A 14943-nucleotide genomic window follows, 5' to 3' on the forward strand; every position below is an offset into this window, starting at 1 on the left:
CTGAGATGACATAGTCAGTCACTGAATGTATGGATAACTTTGTTCTTGCATTGTTTTAAGAGCTACCTTAATATGCTTTTGTAATTATTTCCAATTTCAGTTAAGAGGATGCTACAGTTTTTATTTCTTACAATGCAGATAGATGCAAAACAAATCTTCTGGTTACCTCCTATAAAAAATCATGTACTTTTCCTGAAAGATAATGTACATTTCTATAAATGATAGAGGAAACCTATGATGATTCTTCCTAAAAAAAAATATTTTATCAAGACAAAGTTTTCTAACCTTGGGATCGTACAATTTTGTGACAGTGCCCAAATACTGCAGTGAGGTTTTTAGATGAGAGAGATGTACACTATCTTGCTTGTGACTGTAGCTTGTGCTGTATTTGAATAATAATATTTGAATAACCAAGCAACAGCAAATGTGAATTAGAAAGAAAAAATAGTAATTGAGTAGGTTCTGTTCAAGTGTTTACATGGAAAGAATGAGAGTCAGAGACAGTGTATCAATTTCTCTTCATGCAAGGCCATTTAATGCAAACTACTCCTCTTTCAGTCTTCTGATGTGCCAGCTGCAAAGGGTGAGGTTGTGACCTCTTCATTTCACTGGCAGAGCTGAATGACAGCAAAGGGCATGCCAACACCTACACACACACTCAAAAAAAACCAACCTCAAAACCACTCTGAGACTCAGAGCCTCTTATTACGTTTGTATGTTTTATGACTTCATGATTGTTAGAGCTTATTCTGTAAAGAACAATTGTGTATAGAATATTTCTTAAAGAAGAGTTTAGATAGAGAGTGCAGATGCGATGGCATACTCTCATTAATATGTTTACTTTGAAAATTGCACTCAGTCCAGAATACCTCACTGATTCATTCATTTTGGTTTGTTTGTTTGTTTTAGCTGTAGAACCAAATCTGTAGCTGAACTACAGCTTCTGGAAGAATTTGTCTGCTTCAGGGTGGTCATCATCAGCACAGAATCTGGTTGAGGTTGTGCAACTAGTGTTGCACAGGGACTGGAGCTGGATCTGGTCTTGTTCAACATCTTCATCAATGACCTGGATGAAGGGATAGAGTCCACTCTCAGCAAGTTTGCTGATGATACAAAGTTGGGAGAATTGGCTAATACACCAGACGGCTGTGCTACCATTCAATGAGACCTGGACAGACTGGAAGTTGGGCAGAGAGGAACCTGATGAGGTTTAGCAAGAGCAAGTGTAGAGTCTTGCTCTTGGAGGGGAATAACCACGTGCATCTGTACAGATTAGGGGGATGACCTGCTGGAGATGAGCTCTGAGGAGGAGGACCTGTGGGTCCTGGTGGACAATAGGTTGGCCATGAGCCAGCAGCGTGGCCTGGAGTCCAAGAAGGCCAATGGTATCCTGGACGCCTACCTGTGCGACCTAATGCAGGGTACCTGCCTCAGCAGAGGGGTTGGACTTGATTTCCTGAGATCCCTTCCAACCCCTGCAGTTCTGTGATTCTGTGACAGCTAAAATTCAACCCTGCATAGAGAGTTCCTAAAAACAGAAAATCATAGAGAGATGTGAAAATTACTAAGGGGACAAATGCTTCTTTATAAATGCGAAATTGCTTACAGTGAAAACAGCTGTAATAGCAAATATTGGGTTAAGTACTAGTTCTATTCTTTATAGGCTTCCTCATCTAAATTGTCCAAAGCAACTGTTGATGTAAGTGCTTCACCATAAAGTATTCAAACTGAGATGCCTCTAGCATTTTTAAATTTCACAGTGCTTGAAAATTCGCTATCTGGAAATCAGATTCTACAAGCTTTTTTTTTTCTTTTGTACACAAAATAAATGACTTCCTGAAATTTTAAATATATAGCACATCGCACACAATGAAATTCATTGTTTCAAAGCATTATTTAGAGATCTGGTGGGACTCTGAGCTGTGAATGTGTGAATTTGCAAGTAATATGCCAAATTAGTCCTGGTCATGAAAGCATTCCTTGCCATATTATCACACCTTTATGAGTATTGCAGATAAGTGTCATGCCTTTTTATGAAGTTTACAACATCGACTAAGAGATGAAATATCAGAACTTCCACATCGCTTGCTTTATTAGTCACTCTTCACTGATTTTTGTTGTATCTAGGTATAATGATTTTCCTAATGAATTTCAAATAAGAAAATGAATAGTAAGATAATCCATTTTGAAAGTTTTGTTTCATGTAGGTAAAGCATTCCTATTTATACTTTACTCCTGATAGCTAAAAGACATTTTTTAAGTGCCACAAGAATGCAATTAAATATGGATGAAATAAAAAGATGCTGATATTGATTACGAATAGCTAGGTAATATTAGAGTTTATTATTTCATTATAGCATTACCAGAAACCCAGTCATTCTTTGATACAGCAGCACATATGGCACATAATATCACCCACTGTTCTGAAGTGCCCTGTTAGACAACCATATGTGCTGACAAAAGTTCCTGGTTGTTCAGGGGCTTATTCAAGATATACTGGCTGCTTTTTCTTAAAATGTCCTTGATTTACTGCTTTTCATCTAAATTAAAACTTTTTATCTGCAAATATTCATACTCAGTTTTAAAGTGCAACAGCATGTATAATTTTAGCCTGAAGTACCAAGCTTCGTTTCTACCACACAAAAACAAGGAACTCCTTGACACTCAGGAAGAAAGGTTTCTTTTATTATTATTAATGTCCTTGCCTAAATACTTCCCCAATTTATTTCCTAGTACACCATTCTAGTTGTCACTTTCTTTCTGATGGTAACATCACAGTCCTCATTTCACCTCTTATATTTTAGTATCCAGTTTACATACAGGCTGAAAGTTCTCTGTGGTTTGAAGAGTGGAAACCTCCCATAGGAAATGTATGTAAATACCAGCAGTTATGACACAACAAATAATGAATCTTTTGTGAGTCAGCTTTGGCTGCTCTGAATAATACAGTGTAGAAGATAGCTCATCACATTAAAAAGGGTTCTGTAGGATATTTTCTGAAAGGAAAAGTAGAAAGCATGGGAGTGTATACTGAAAATAAGACTGGAAGAGCATTTTGCAAAGGCAAGTTAGACAGAGAGCAGTGCAGAATAAAATCACAGAACATTTCCTTTGAAATCCTTGACATACTGTCTTTCTATTAATAGGAATTAAACAACAGGAAGATCCAAATTTCAGTTAACAAAAAATTGGGTCACCTTGTTTCTTTGACATAAGAATTCTTTTGGTAATGGAATTGAGATGATTTAGCGTAGAATTTAGGAAAGAGTTTGACTTAGTTTCTTATGACTATCTGTTGAACAATTAGGCCCACACAATGTTTGTGAAGCACATAATAAATGGCCTCATAAATAAGTCTGCAATAGTGTCTGTCAATAGGGAATCATCTCTTGGTAGTGTGTCTCTGATGGATTTTCATATGACTAATTTTTACAGTATTCAACTTCCTCCTCGGTGACCTAAAAGTAAATATAAAATCAGCACTAATAAAAGCTGCAGAAGACATGAGAGTTGGCAGAGCTGTAACTAACAGTGAATACAGATAAGTCAGTGTGATTTGGATCACCTGGTAGACTTGTCTATTCAAACAAAATGTAATTTAATACAGCAAGGTACAACTATCCCTACAGAATACTGAACTCTAAACTGAAAAAAAAAAGTGACTTGAAAATTAATTATGGAGTCATAGTGGACAAGAATCTGAGTTCTTATTGTGATGCTGTGGCACAAAGTGGTATATAGACTGTGAATGTGCAAGTAGAGAAGTAGTGAACAGAAATATTTTTAACTCTACATGTGATATTGTTGACAATGACATGCGATCTCCAAGTGTGGAACATACAACTTCAAACTGGTGTTGAAGAAAAAGGAAAGAGCAGGAGAAAGCTGCAAAAAATATTATGAGACTTAAAGAGCTCGCTACTTATTTTAGCAAGGAGAACATCAAAAAGTTACTTGGATAGGTTGTTTTGCACACAGAAAATATCAAGTTCTCTATCAGAGAAAGCAGTAATAATAGAGGAAAGGAAATGTTTGTTTATTTAAGGCCTATCTACCTTTCAAAAAGAAGTTCTAACATCACAAATGTCTGAGACATGGCCCCACACCACATCCTTTTCTCTAAACTAGAGAGATGTAGATTTGAAGGGTATGCTACTTGGTGGATAAAGAACTGGTTGGATGGCTGTAGCCAGAGCATTGTCGTTAATGGCCCTGTATCCAGGTGGAGACCTGCCATAAGCAGTGTCCTCTAGGGGTTCATCTTGGGACTAGTGCTCTTTAACATCTTCATCAATGACATAGACAGTGGGATCGAGTGTACGCTCAGCAAGTTTGCTGATGACACCAAGCTGAGTGGTGCCATTGATACAACAGAAGGAAAGGATGCCATCCAGAGGGACCTGGACAGGCTCGAGAATTGAGCACAAGAGAACCTAATGAGGTTTAACAAGGCCAAGACTTGAGAAGTGGACCCATGAGAATGGAATGAGGCCAAGAGCAAGGTGTGATTTGCCCCCCTCCACTCTCCCCTTATAAGACCTCATCTGGAGTACTGCGTTCAAGCCTGGGGCTTACAGTATGCGAGGGACATGGAGCTGCTGGAGCTAGTCCAGAGGAGGGTCATGAAGGTGATCAGAGGGCTGGAGCACATCTCCTATGAAGTTTGTTTGGGTTTGTTTATCTTGGAGAAGAGAAGGTTCTGGAGGAGACCTCATTGTGGCCTTTCAGTTCTTGAAGAGAGGTTACAAGCAGGAGGGAGACTGACTTTTTACACAGTCTAATTGAACTAAAAAAGGGGTGATTTAGGTTAGTTGTTATGTGGAATTTTTTTACTCAGGGAGTGGTGACACACTGGAACAGGCTGCCCAGAGAAGCTGTGGATGCCCCATCCCTGGATGCATTCAAGGCCTGGTTGGATGGTGCCCTGGGCAGCCTGATCTAGTGGGTGGCAACTCAGCTCCATGGCAGGGGAGTTGGAACTAAGTGATCTTTGTTGTCTCCTCCAACCTAATCCATTCTATGGGTTCACAACAGAGGTAAGTATGTGAAATGTGATGATTTACAAAAGACAGAGTGTCAGGCTGAATAATCTAGCACCGTTTCTGATCCTAAATGGCATGAATTCATGAGACATAAAACATATTCTACCAGCCCCTTTTGGTTGCTTTATACATAGATATCATTGTGGTAAGTGTTAATCCCATTTCTTTCCAAAAAATGCTGACAATTTTAAATGTCAAAAGTATTATTTAATATAGAAAACCATAAAATATTGATTACAATGTTGCTATTTAAATTACTTCGAGCCAAGGGAGTAGCTTTCAATGTTTACGTGTAACAGCATAATTGTTGAGTATAATAAGGAAAAAATAACATTTATTCATACATGACAATAATAGAGTTCCTGTATCTCTGTTCATATAACTATCCGATGCATCTAAAAGGTTTTGTGTAAAGTATTTGTCTTCTTCAACTACTAATTGCTCCAATTTCTGTTGTTAACCTTTCTACACGATCGCTCTCCCAGAGCTCAGGAACTGCGGAGCCCTTTCAGCACCACGGCTAGCACCCACCATCTCGGCCTGCTTGGGTTCTTTTCAGTTCGTAGCACGAGCCTCTTAACGGCCTTATACTTTTTGGAATAAAAACCCTTTAATTTGTAAGATTAGTGGATTAGTTTCGTTATGTTTTCTAGAGAATCCAGAATAATTAGGGACACAGGGAGAGACCTGTTTTTTTAAAGCGATTAAAGATGCATACAGGCTCAGTAAGTGCAATCGATCTGCAAACTGCAAGGCATGTGAAAATCCTCTTTTGCTGGTAACCATCACTGACAGAATGCACTGCCAAATTTAATGTGTGGTGGTTTGGCCCTGACCAGCAGACAAGCACTCAGCTGCTTGCTCACTCTTTCTGCCCCTATTTTGGAAGAGGTCAACAGGTTGGACAGGGGCTCAGTGGTCTATTTAGGTGACAGGAAATGCCTCATAAATATTTCTATGATATTCAGGATTAGTAAAAGGAGTATTTGGCTTGCTATGTCTGAGACCAAAACAAATCAGCTTTTTTTCGTTTGCTTGGTTGTACAAGGTTTCATGGACTTATTCCCCATTTAAAGCACCTGAAATTAAAGGAGCACGGGGCTAAATTTCATTTACCATCCTCTTTGATTAAATTGTTCCTGCTTTGTGCATTGGATAATTACTTACAAATGTGCAAATAAAACGTAGAATGCTACTTCACTAATTTTTAAACACATAAAAACTATAAAAACTTGATGCATTTGGAAATTAGGTTTCTTTCACCACTGATACAGGAGAACTCTTAAGGAGTATAACAGACGTGAGTATAGAACATGACACCAAATCTGTTAGATTAATTAAAATGTTGCAAGGAATGTGCAGAACCTCAATGCTTTAGAATCTGCACCCAAAATCTGAAGAAAATTTTTTAGTAGGTGCTAGAATGCATGGAAGATCATGCCATTGTATTCCCACAGTTATACCTTGTGCTAGCTGGGCTAAGCTAGCATTGGCACGGTTGTAAATACCAAAGCCATGATTCCACTTTGTTTTTAGATTCTCACCTATTAGAGATTGGTTTGGTGTAACTTCCTTTTCCATTTTGGATTCCTTTGTTCTAATTTCCTTGGAACCAATATCAGCGCAGCTTCATTAACTTCAGAGGCATAAATCCAGACTTATACTAACATAAATGCCAGATCCATATTTATAATGACATCCATATATTCTTCATTGTATTCATGGACAATAGCCTACTAACAAGTCAATCATCTTCCTTCCAAACAGGCAGACTAATGAAAATAACTTACCTATATCCAGCTACAGACAAAATGAAATCACATCAAGCAAACTAAAAAGCCTCCATGCTTCACTGAATCTTTAACATTGTTTGCAAAATTAAGAAAAAAAAAAATAGCAACTCTTTCCTGTTATGGATCCAAAATTGCTTCTGGTGAACTTTCTGATTTTAATAGGTCTTTTTAGTCTGCAGAGGTTGAATTAAACAGCAATTTACTATAATTTTAATATTCATAAATGGAATTTGTCTGATGAAACCAAACTAATAAATCATTACAAAGGGATAATCCATCATTCAAGAGAAGTTTTATTCTACCAATAATGTATAACATGTTATGTGTATATAGACATAGGTTCTATCATAAGAATGAAATTGCATGGAATTTGGACACTATACAGAAGGCACAAGGAGTCAGATCACATGGGACCTCTTCATACAGTATTATCAGGTTTCAATCACTGCTGCTATTAACAGACAATTTTAAATATCTTTATCTCCAGGTAAGTCTGTTAAGCCCAAATCAGTAGAGCTGGATCTTAGCAGGACTAAATGCCTTCATACATTAGGGAATGCCAAGTGCGAGGAATTAGCATGTAACAAGTTATCTGTGTCTAGACATTCATCTGTCAGACATTCCGGTAGGTATTTCTATAGAGTAACATTGTTTTTCTTGTTTTCATAGTATCAGTTTGCTTTAGTGCAAAGATTGTTGGGTAGGGGACAGGCTGAGGAAAAAAATAATAATGGCAGAACAACGGGTACCTTCATTAACTTAAGAAGTCCTAAAACTCTATACTTTTCAAAAACATGCAGTTCAGTATTTCTCAGTACTCCCTTCAAGAAACACAATACAAACAGGCTATGAGAAAGCAATCTTAGCTCAGGTTCAAATACAAAAATATACTGATAGCATCCCTGAAAATGGTAAAGTTACATTTCTCATCTCTTAGTTCTATATTCATTCTCCTTTCACATTATAAATAAATACATAACTAAAATTAAGATACATTTATATTTAAATATAAATACTAAAGCACTGATTTTCTTGTTGTGGCTTTGTCAATTTTTGAAGATACCGCAGAGCAATTCTTATGATTGGCATAGCACTTGTGGAAACATACCTCCATGAAAGAGTAAAAGGGTTTCATTCAAATGGCATCCATCTTTTATTTAAAAGTGAAGGCTTTGGCAAAACAACCTTATAAACTAAAAATAGCAGTTTTATGCTTCCAGTAACAATTTATTGTAATCCAGCTGAGATATTAATATCATTGCTAATACTAATAATGCATGCAATTCACAGTCTTCAGAACCCTAATAGAGAACACAAAATTCCTCAATACAGTCTCAATAGATTTTTAGTCCAAATCTTAATCTATGTCTAAAATTAAGACAGCAGATTTACACCTACTCTGTTCCTCACCTACACTGTTTTTCTTAACGTTGCTTCTTATCATACTGTAAGCAAGAGGAAAGAAATAGGAACAGGAGGAGTGAAGACAGTCATGAGGAGGTTTCTGAAAAGAGCATGTCCTTAACTTGTCAGGTCAGCAGGTATCTTGGGGTATACACAATAGAAGGTGTTGTGGGTAGCTGAATAGACAAAACAGGTGCACAGATTGACTTGAGCTGATGAAAAATTAGAAATTCCAGAACATTCAAAATTTTCTAATGGTATGTCTATCATTTTAGAAAATAACTGAAGTCCAGAGATAGAAAATAGATTCGCTTAACACTTTGGTATGAATTAGCATAAACAAGTTCAATTTTATTTAAAAAGGAAGCATAACTCAAAACCTGAAGTACTATCACTAACCATGTTATTCTAGCTCTCCTATGTGCATACCAGGCACAGAGGACTGATCTAAAACCAGATACCCTGAGACCATTCTCGTTCACTTAGTTTGTCTCACAGTTTGCACTGAAATGTTATTGATTTGTAGAATGCAGAATTTGCTACTGAATTAACTACAGTGCAATATAAAGTAGATTGTTGGGTGGATTGTTGTTAATCTCTTTTATGTTTCTCATTAGCTATTCCTCTTTATTCTATGCTAGCTTGTTGTCTAGTTCTTTTTTTTTCTTCATTGTTTCTTCCAACTCTTTTATTTACGTTGTTTCACTGTTCCCATCCTCCTTCATTGTGTCCTTCCTCAAAATATAATGTCTTTTCTATCTCACTCAGCCTACTTCACTCTCTCACCCACAGAATCATGGAATCATAGAATAGTTCGGGTTGGAAGCAGACTGTAAAGTCCTATGGAAAATCCCTAAAAACGTTTCAATGTCTCAACGATTGGTGCATTGCTCAGTGGCAATGAAGGAAAGGAAAATATGCTCAGTTTGCAGATGGAATTAGGGAACCTCAAGTACTTTCCAAAGAAGGTGTAGGGTATGGCAGAGGATGGATAAGCCTACTCACACTGTACAAGTCCAGGCAAGTTCTTCCCCTGTTGCAAGAGATGCCTATGTGTCCAATGTGGTAAGAGACAGGGTCTCTATGGCCTTCAACTCAACTGGAAGGAAGGATCAATGCTACTCTTCCACACTTGTAAATGCTGAATCCCACCTTGCATGCGAACTACACATGTGCATGTGAAACACCTCTTTTTTTGCAATAAATAAAAAGAACTACAACTCAGCATTCAGATATGCATCAACTACCAGCTTACTACCAGACCAGAGACTATGCTGGAACCAAGTGTAGATTTTCCTTCCTTGCCTATCCAGTTTCTCTTTTCATTTCTCCCTACCTCTTCTCTCTCTCTCTTTGTCATTTCAAGTTACATTAGGATGCAATGCAAGGCATAGTATCATAACTTATTGCCAATATGGTATAGATATATAAATATAGATATATATTCCATGTCTCATGCTAAATATCATACTCAGATACAAATAAACATTTAACAGATCATTTGGCATCATTTCACCTTAATTTCACCTGAGGGAATTAAAGACCTTAAAGATCATTTAGTTCCAATCCTCTTTCTGTAGAGAGGGACATCTTCCACTAGATCAGGTTGCCCAAATCACTATCCAACCTAGCCTCGAACACAACTGCAACACTTTGAATGTGACCATACAGCCAATTCCTTATCCACTAAGTGGTCCATCCATCAGATCCATCTCTCTTCGATTTGAAGACAAGGATACCAGGTGGGAGAGCGTCAAATGCTTTGCGTGAGTCTAGGTAGAGAACGTCAGTTACTTTTCCCTTATCCACCAATGCTGTAACCCAGTTGTAGAAGGCCACTAAATTTACCAGGCTCAATTTGCCATTAGTGAAGTAATGTTGTTGTCACCAATCTCCTTATTTTCCATGAACCTTAGCATAATTTCTAGCAGGATCTCCTTCATGAAATTGCCAGGTACAGAGGTCAGACTACTTGGCCTGTAGTCCTCCAGGTCTTCTTTTCAAAACTTGATGTTATGTTACTCTTTTTCCAGTCAGACATTTACTCCTTCTCTCATGGCATATTTTCTGTTAGAAGATTAATAGAGATTTCTCTTCTGTCTCCTTGAAACTAACAGGAAGGGAATGATCTTCTCTGTTGCTGTTACTAAAGGAGTAGTGCTCTGATTGAAAAAGGACAACGGACAGACAGTTCTGATACTGATTAGGAAAGATAGGAAATGCTATTTCTTCCCTAGAACCATGCCTTTTACTTAATCATAAGCTAATTTTATCTGTTTGTTCATTTTGTCCTTTCCATACTCAATAATCATCCCTTAGATCTCATACAGGAAAGGTTTAGTCAACATTTCTAGCTTGGTTATCTTATAGTTAAATCTGTATTTCTTTGCCTGATTTCCAGCTGCACAGAATACTGCATGACTCCTATGGATTCCTATCAGCTCCAGAATAAGTGGTGAAAAAGGTGGAAAAATAATCAAAGGAAAAGGTAGCATGAATTATAGTGCTAAAAATCCCCCTTTCCTGTTACATTGCCTACAAAGAAATTTAGTAACAGCTAGGCAGCCCATGACCCCTGACAAATCATCTCATTGTTTTCTTGGGCCTTCCAATCTTCTTTTCTGAAAGTCTGCCAGTAATCTTTTGGAGGAAGCTACTGCATTTTAATATTTTTGTGCCAGACCTAGCAACTTGGAATGGTCATTGTCCCTCAATTTTTAGTTTGTCAAAAATGTTTTTATCTAAAAACATTTCTGCCAAAATCTATTGTATTTTTAGTAACTCTTATGAGTATGTCTTCTTCTCTGTAATTTAGGCTACTATTAAAGTTTGATATTTGTTTTACTGCTTCCTATTTTTCTACAAAACTTGTAGAAGTGGAGGAGGATTGTAGTTATTCTGCTCCTCCTAGGTGGAAGGACTTGCTATTTTCTGATTACTGGGCTTTATCAATATCAACAGAAATGAGATGCCTGAAAAATTTAGGCTTGGCCTTTTGGTTTGCAGCACTGGTGGGTTGGAGGGATCATATACTTGCATATCATCAGTGTATGTAAATATGTATCAATAGGCAGATTTCGTCAACATGTTTGTACACCCTGGAAAATACTACCAGAACTTCCTCCTTGCTGATGATCTCTTTACTTGTCCAAAGACAAATATTCCAGTACTCAAGACATCACTTACTGTAGCTTTATAAGTACTGCAACATTTATAATAAAAGTGGGCCAGATCCAGCTAAAAATCACCAGATCCACTAAAAAATGTCTGTGCTGGGAGTTTGAGTTTATGTACTCAAACCCCATGTAAATCATTTTCCCTGGCTTCCTTTTGTTGCTGGTGTGCTTACAGAAGCCCTTCATTTTGTCCTTTATATTCCTTGCTAGTCTCAACTCCAGACAAGCCTTGACTTTCTCAGCTCCATCCTTGTATGTTTGGGCACTCCCGTATTCCTCCTGGGGCATCCATTCCTCCTTCTTCCTCTTATGTGCTTCTTTTTGCTGTTTGAGCTTATTCAGAATTCCCCTCTTGACCCATACTGACCTTTTGCTGTGCTTGCACACCTTTCTGCACATAAGGAAGGACTGCTTTTATTCTCCAAGAAAGTTCAACCAGCTCTCCTGCGCCCTGTTGTCCTCTGTAGCAGCTTGCCATTGGATCCTGCCGAGAAGATCCCAAAAATCTGTTCTCCAAAAGTCCAGGGTTATGATTCTATTTGTTTTCCCCACTTCTCAAGACTTGAAACTCCACAAAAACTACAACTCCACCGTAACCAAGACTGTCTTTAATCTGCAATGGTCTACTTGTTAGAATAGTTTTCCACATAGTGAGTTGTTTTAGGTTCTCTCAGTCTTTTGAATTCTTCAGGTTTGCAAGGTCTGAATTCATGTCATAGACTGATACAACATATATTTTCTTCCATTTAATAAAGGCATTGAACCACATTAGGCAAAGAGCAGATCTCTGCAAGACCTATTAAAACATGCTGGTAGATGATTTACAATTCACATTTTACAACTTACTTGTACACTGGGATAGTTCTAAATTCGCTTGAAGTTGTATCTTTTTGTATATTCTTTCTTAATTTTTACCCAGATCCAATGAAACTGAATATATTTCACTCATTAATTTTATTAACCTTACTTTTAATCCAAATGTAAAAAAAAAAAAATCAGATTTTCTTGCTAAGACAGTCAACAAAGCTTTGTTGATTGCCATTATTTAAACATCTTCATTTAATTCCATTCTGATTGCATTCTGTATCAGCCTTTTTGTGATTCTGCTCAAAATCACTGTACAGCTGATGGACCTATTGTTTCAAGGTGATGGCACTTAGGAGGAAAAAGCATGTGAAGGAGAGGAGGAAAAATTGTAACAAATGAGTTTTTCACATCTGAATATCTTTGTGTTCCTGCTCCCTTGGGCACTGGCTATGTTCAAAGGAGGTCCAGGGTATACATCTATTGTTTATGACAAAAGGAGTCCCAGTTAGGAAGACTGCAGACAGAGAAAGCAACAAGTATTTTCTACATTATTTTGTTGCAAAACAAAACAAAAACAAACTAACAACAGCTTTCAATGTTAGAGGAACATGCTGACAAAATGCATCCCCCAGACTAGCAGAACAGAAATGGCAAGGGTGATGTTCTGTCTGCTATTGTTCTTTGGGGTTATCGTGGAGAGAGAACTCAGTCTGTGAGCAAAACCAGCTGCTTCAGAAGGCTGCACGATGAATGAGGCAGAACTCAAATATAGAGGATAGAAGCTAACAATTGCTTTTGAATATAGGTCAAGTAGTCTTATTACTTATTCATTAGGTTTTGTGTTTTTAAGTATATGTTATTCAGCTATGTAATTGTTTAAATCAGGAAATGAGGATGAGCTGACACTTGCTTGATTTAAGATGTTGCTCACCACACCTCTCTGTCTACTATCTTTGTAATTTAGATTGAGCTAGACAATGCTGTATACAAACACAGCCACTGCAGTCTGGCTTACTCATACACTGCCACCTCAATTTTTTTACATTGATGAGCACATTGAATGTACTACCTCTCTGGATAAGGTTATCTTATTTAAAAGCTGGTAGATATGTAACATTAATTTTCATTGTCAAGGGATGAACGTTGCCAAACCCTACTAACTAGCTATACAATGGGAAAAAATGTATTTTCTAAAGTTCCTTAACATTCAAATGTTTGAAAAACATTTTGTTGAGGTTATTGAAAATGTATTTCAAAGGCAGGTTGAACTAGGATTTTACGGAGACCCTTCCTTTTCTAGATGAGCTTCACTGCTTATTGCAGATAGAATAATTCTTATCATACTTAAAGTTTATCAGGAGAATTTCTAAAATTCTTTTCTAGGACTAAAAGTCCCTCACAAAAGACAAGGAACGTTAACAAGAGCTGCACAGTCATGTGGTTCAACTTCCTCATGTGACATGGGCACATACATAAAACGTAGGCTAGTATTTAGTCTTGCACATACTACACAGTAGTTACCAACAAAACATCCCCTAGAAATCATTTTGTCATCCTCTTTCCTTGGTGAATCAGTGCTGCCCAATCTCTTGACATTGTCTATCATATTTCTGGAGGGATCCTTATGAAAAAGCACATGAGGATAGAGAACTCTTCCCTCAGGAGCCAGTCAGCCTGCCTTCAGTGTAGTAGATTTCTGTGGTTTTGAACTCTCTGATGGTACCAATAGTTTTTCATGAACTTCAAAATCAGCAGGATCAGGATTGTAATGTACAATTCCTAGCTGCATGATGCTTACTGTTCAAAAGAATCATGAATATTCATCTCACTAGCGATAATTCTGGCAGATATTTTGTCAGGTTAGTTAGTGGAGAAAATAGCACACAAATAACTGCTTGGTTTTCCTAAATGGTGGGAAGTTTTCCTCAGTTCATTAAGAATCACTGTGTTTTGCTTTGACAAGCTCCAAAAGCAAGTCCCAAAGGTCACATGTCTTAAGATGTAAAACATTCTTTGTTCAACAAAACTACCATCACAATCTCCTTTCTTCTTCCTCCTTCTCCCCCTGTTCAAAATCCACGTATTTGCTCTGGTCCGTATCTCTTCTATTAGAGAAACTAATATCCACCCAAGATATCCAAAACACAACAGACAAAAATTCCTGTAATAACAAGCTCTGCAGATGTTCTCATATGAAACAGGACCTTTTTTTGACCTCTAGGGAAAAAAAAAAAAAGGGAGAAGATCCCATCCCATGTATTATTACCTTAAATGACTTTAAAACAATACTTCACTGCACTGCCACCTCATGATGCAAAAATAACATGGGTGGTTTTAGCTCTGCATGCCTAAGAAAGGCTCAAACATGAAAATAAAATAAATGCTTTATTTGGCTCCCAGTGGTAGTTATTTTCAAAACCTCCTGATTTTGTTTGCAGATTGAAGTCATTCTTGATAACTTTGCAGCCAGTATTTCCAGCTCTAAACTATTGGGGCGTTACAAGGAGGTTCCGAGGTAAATACCATTATAGAAACTAAATTTTCCAGAGGACTGTCCACATAAAGAAGTGCAACTCTGCCTGGGTATGTATCTTAATTGACTTATTTCTTTCTAAGTGGCAATAGCATCATGAATTCTTTTATCTCTTGCTGTCTATTCCATTGTTGCAAGCAGGCTGAAAAATTACCCAACTGAAAATGAATTCCAAACCACTCAATTAC

General features: G+C 37.4%; 1 protein-coding gene across 1 annotated transcript in view; it reads right to left on the reverse strand.

Annotated features, from left to right (window-relative positions):
• Positions 1 to 14943, reverse strand: part of RIMS1 (regulating synaptic membrane exocytosis 1) — a 363013-nt gene that overhangs the window by 313416 nt on the left and 34654 nt on the right. The gene's annotated exons all lie outside the window — the stretch shown is intronic.

The sequence above is a fragment of the Numida meleagris genome, chromosome 3 (assembly GCF_002078875.1).
Source record: "Numida meleagris isolate 19003 breed g44 Domestic line chromosome 3, NumMel1.0, whole genome shotgun sequence".
Lineage (NCBI taxonomy): Eukaryota > Metazoa > Chordata > Aves > Galliformes > Numididae > Numida > Numida meleagris.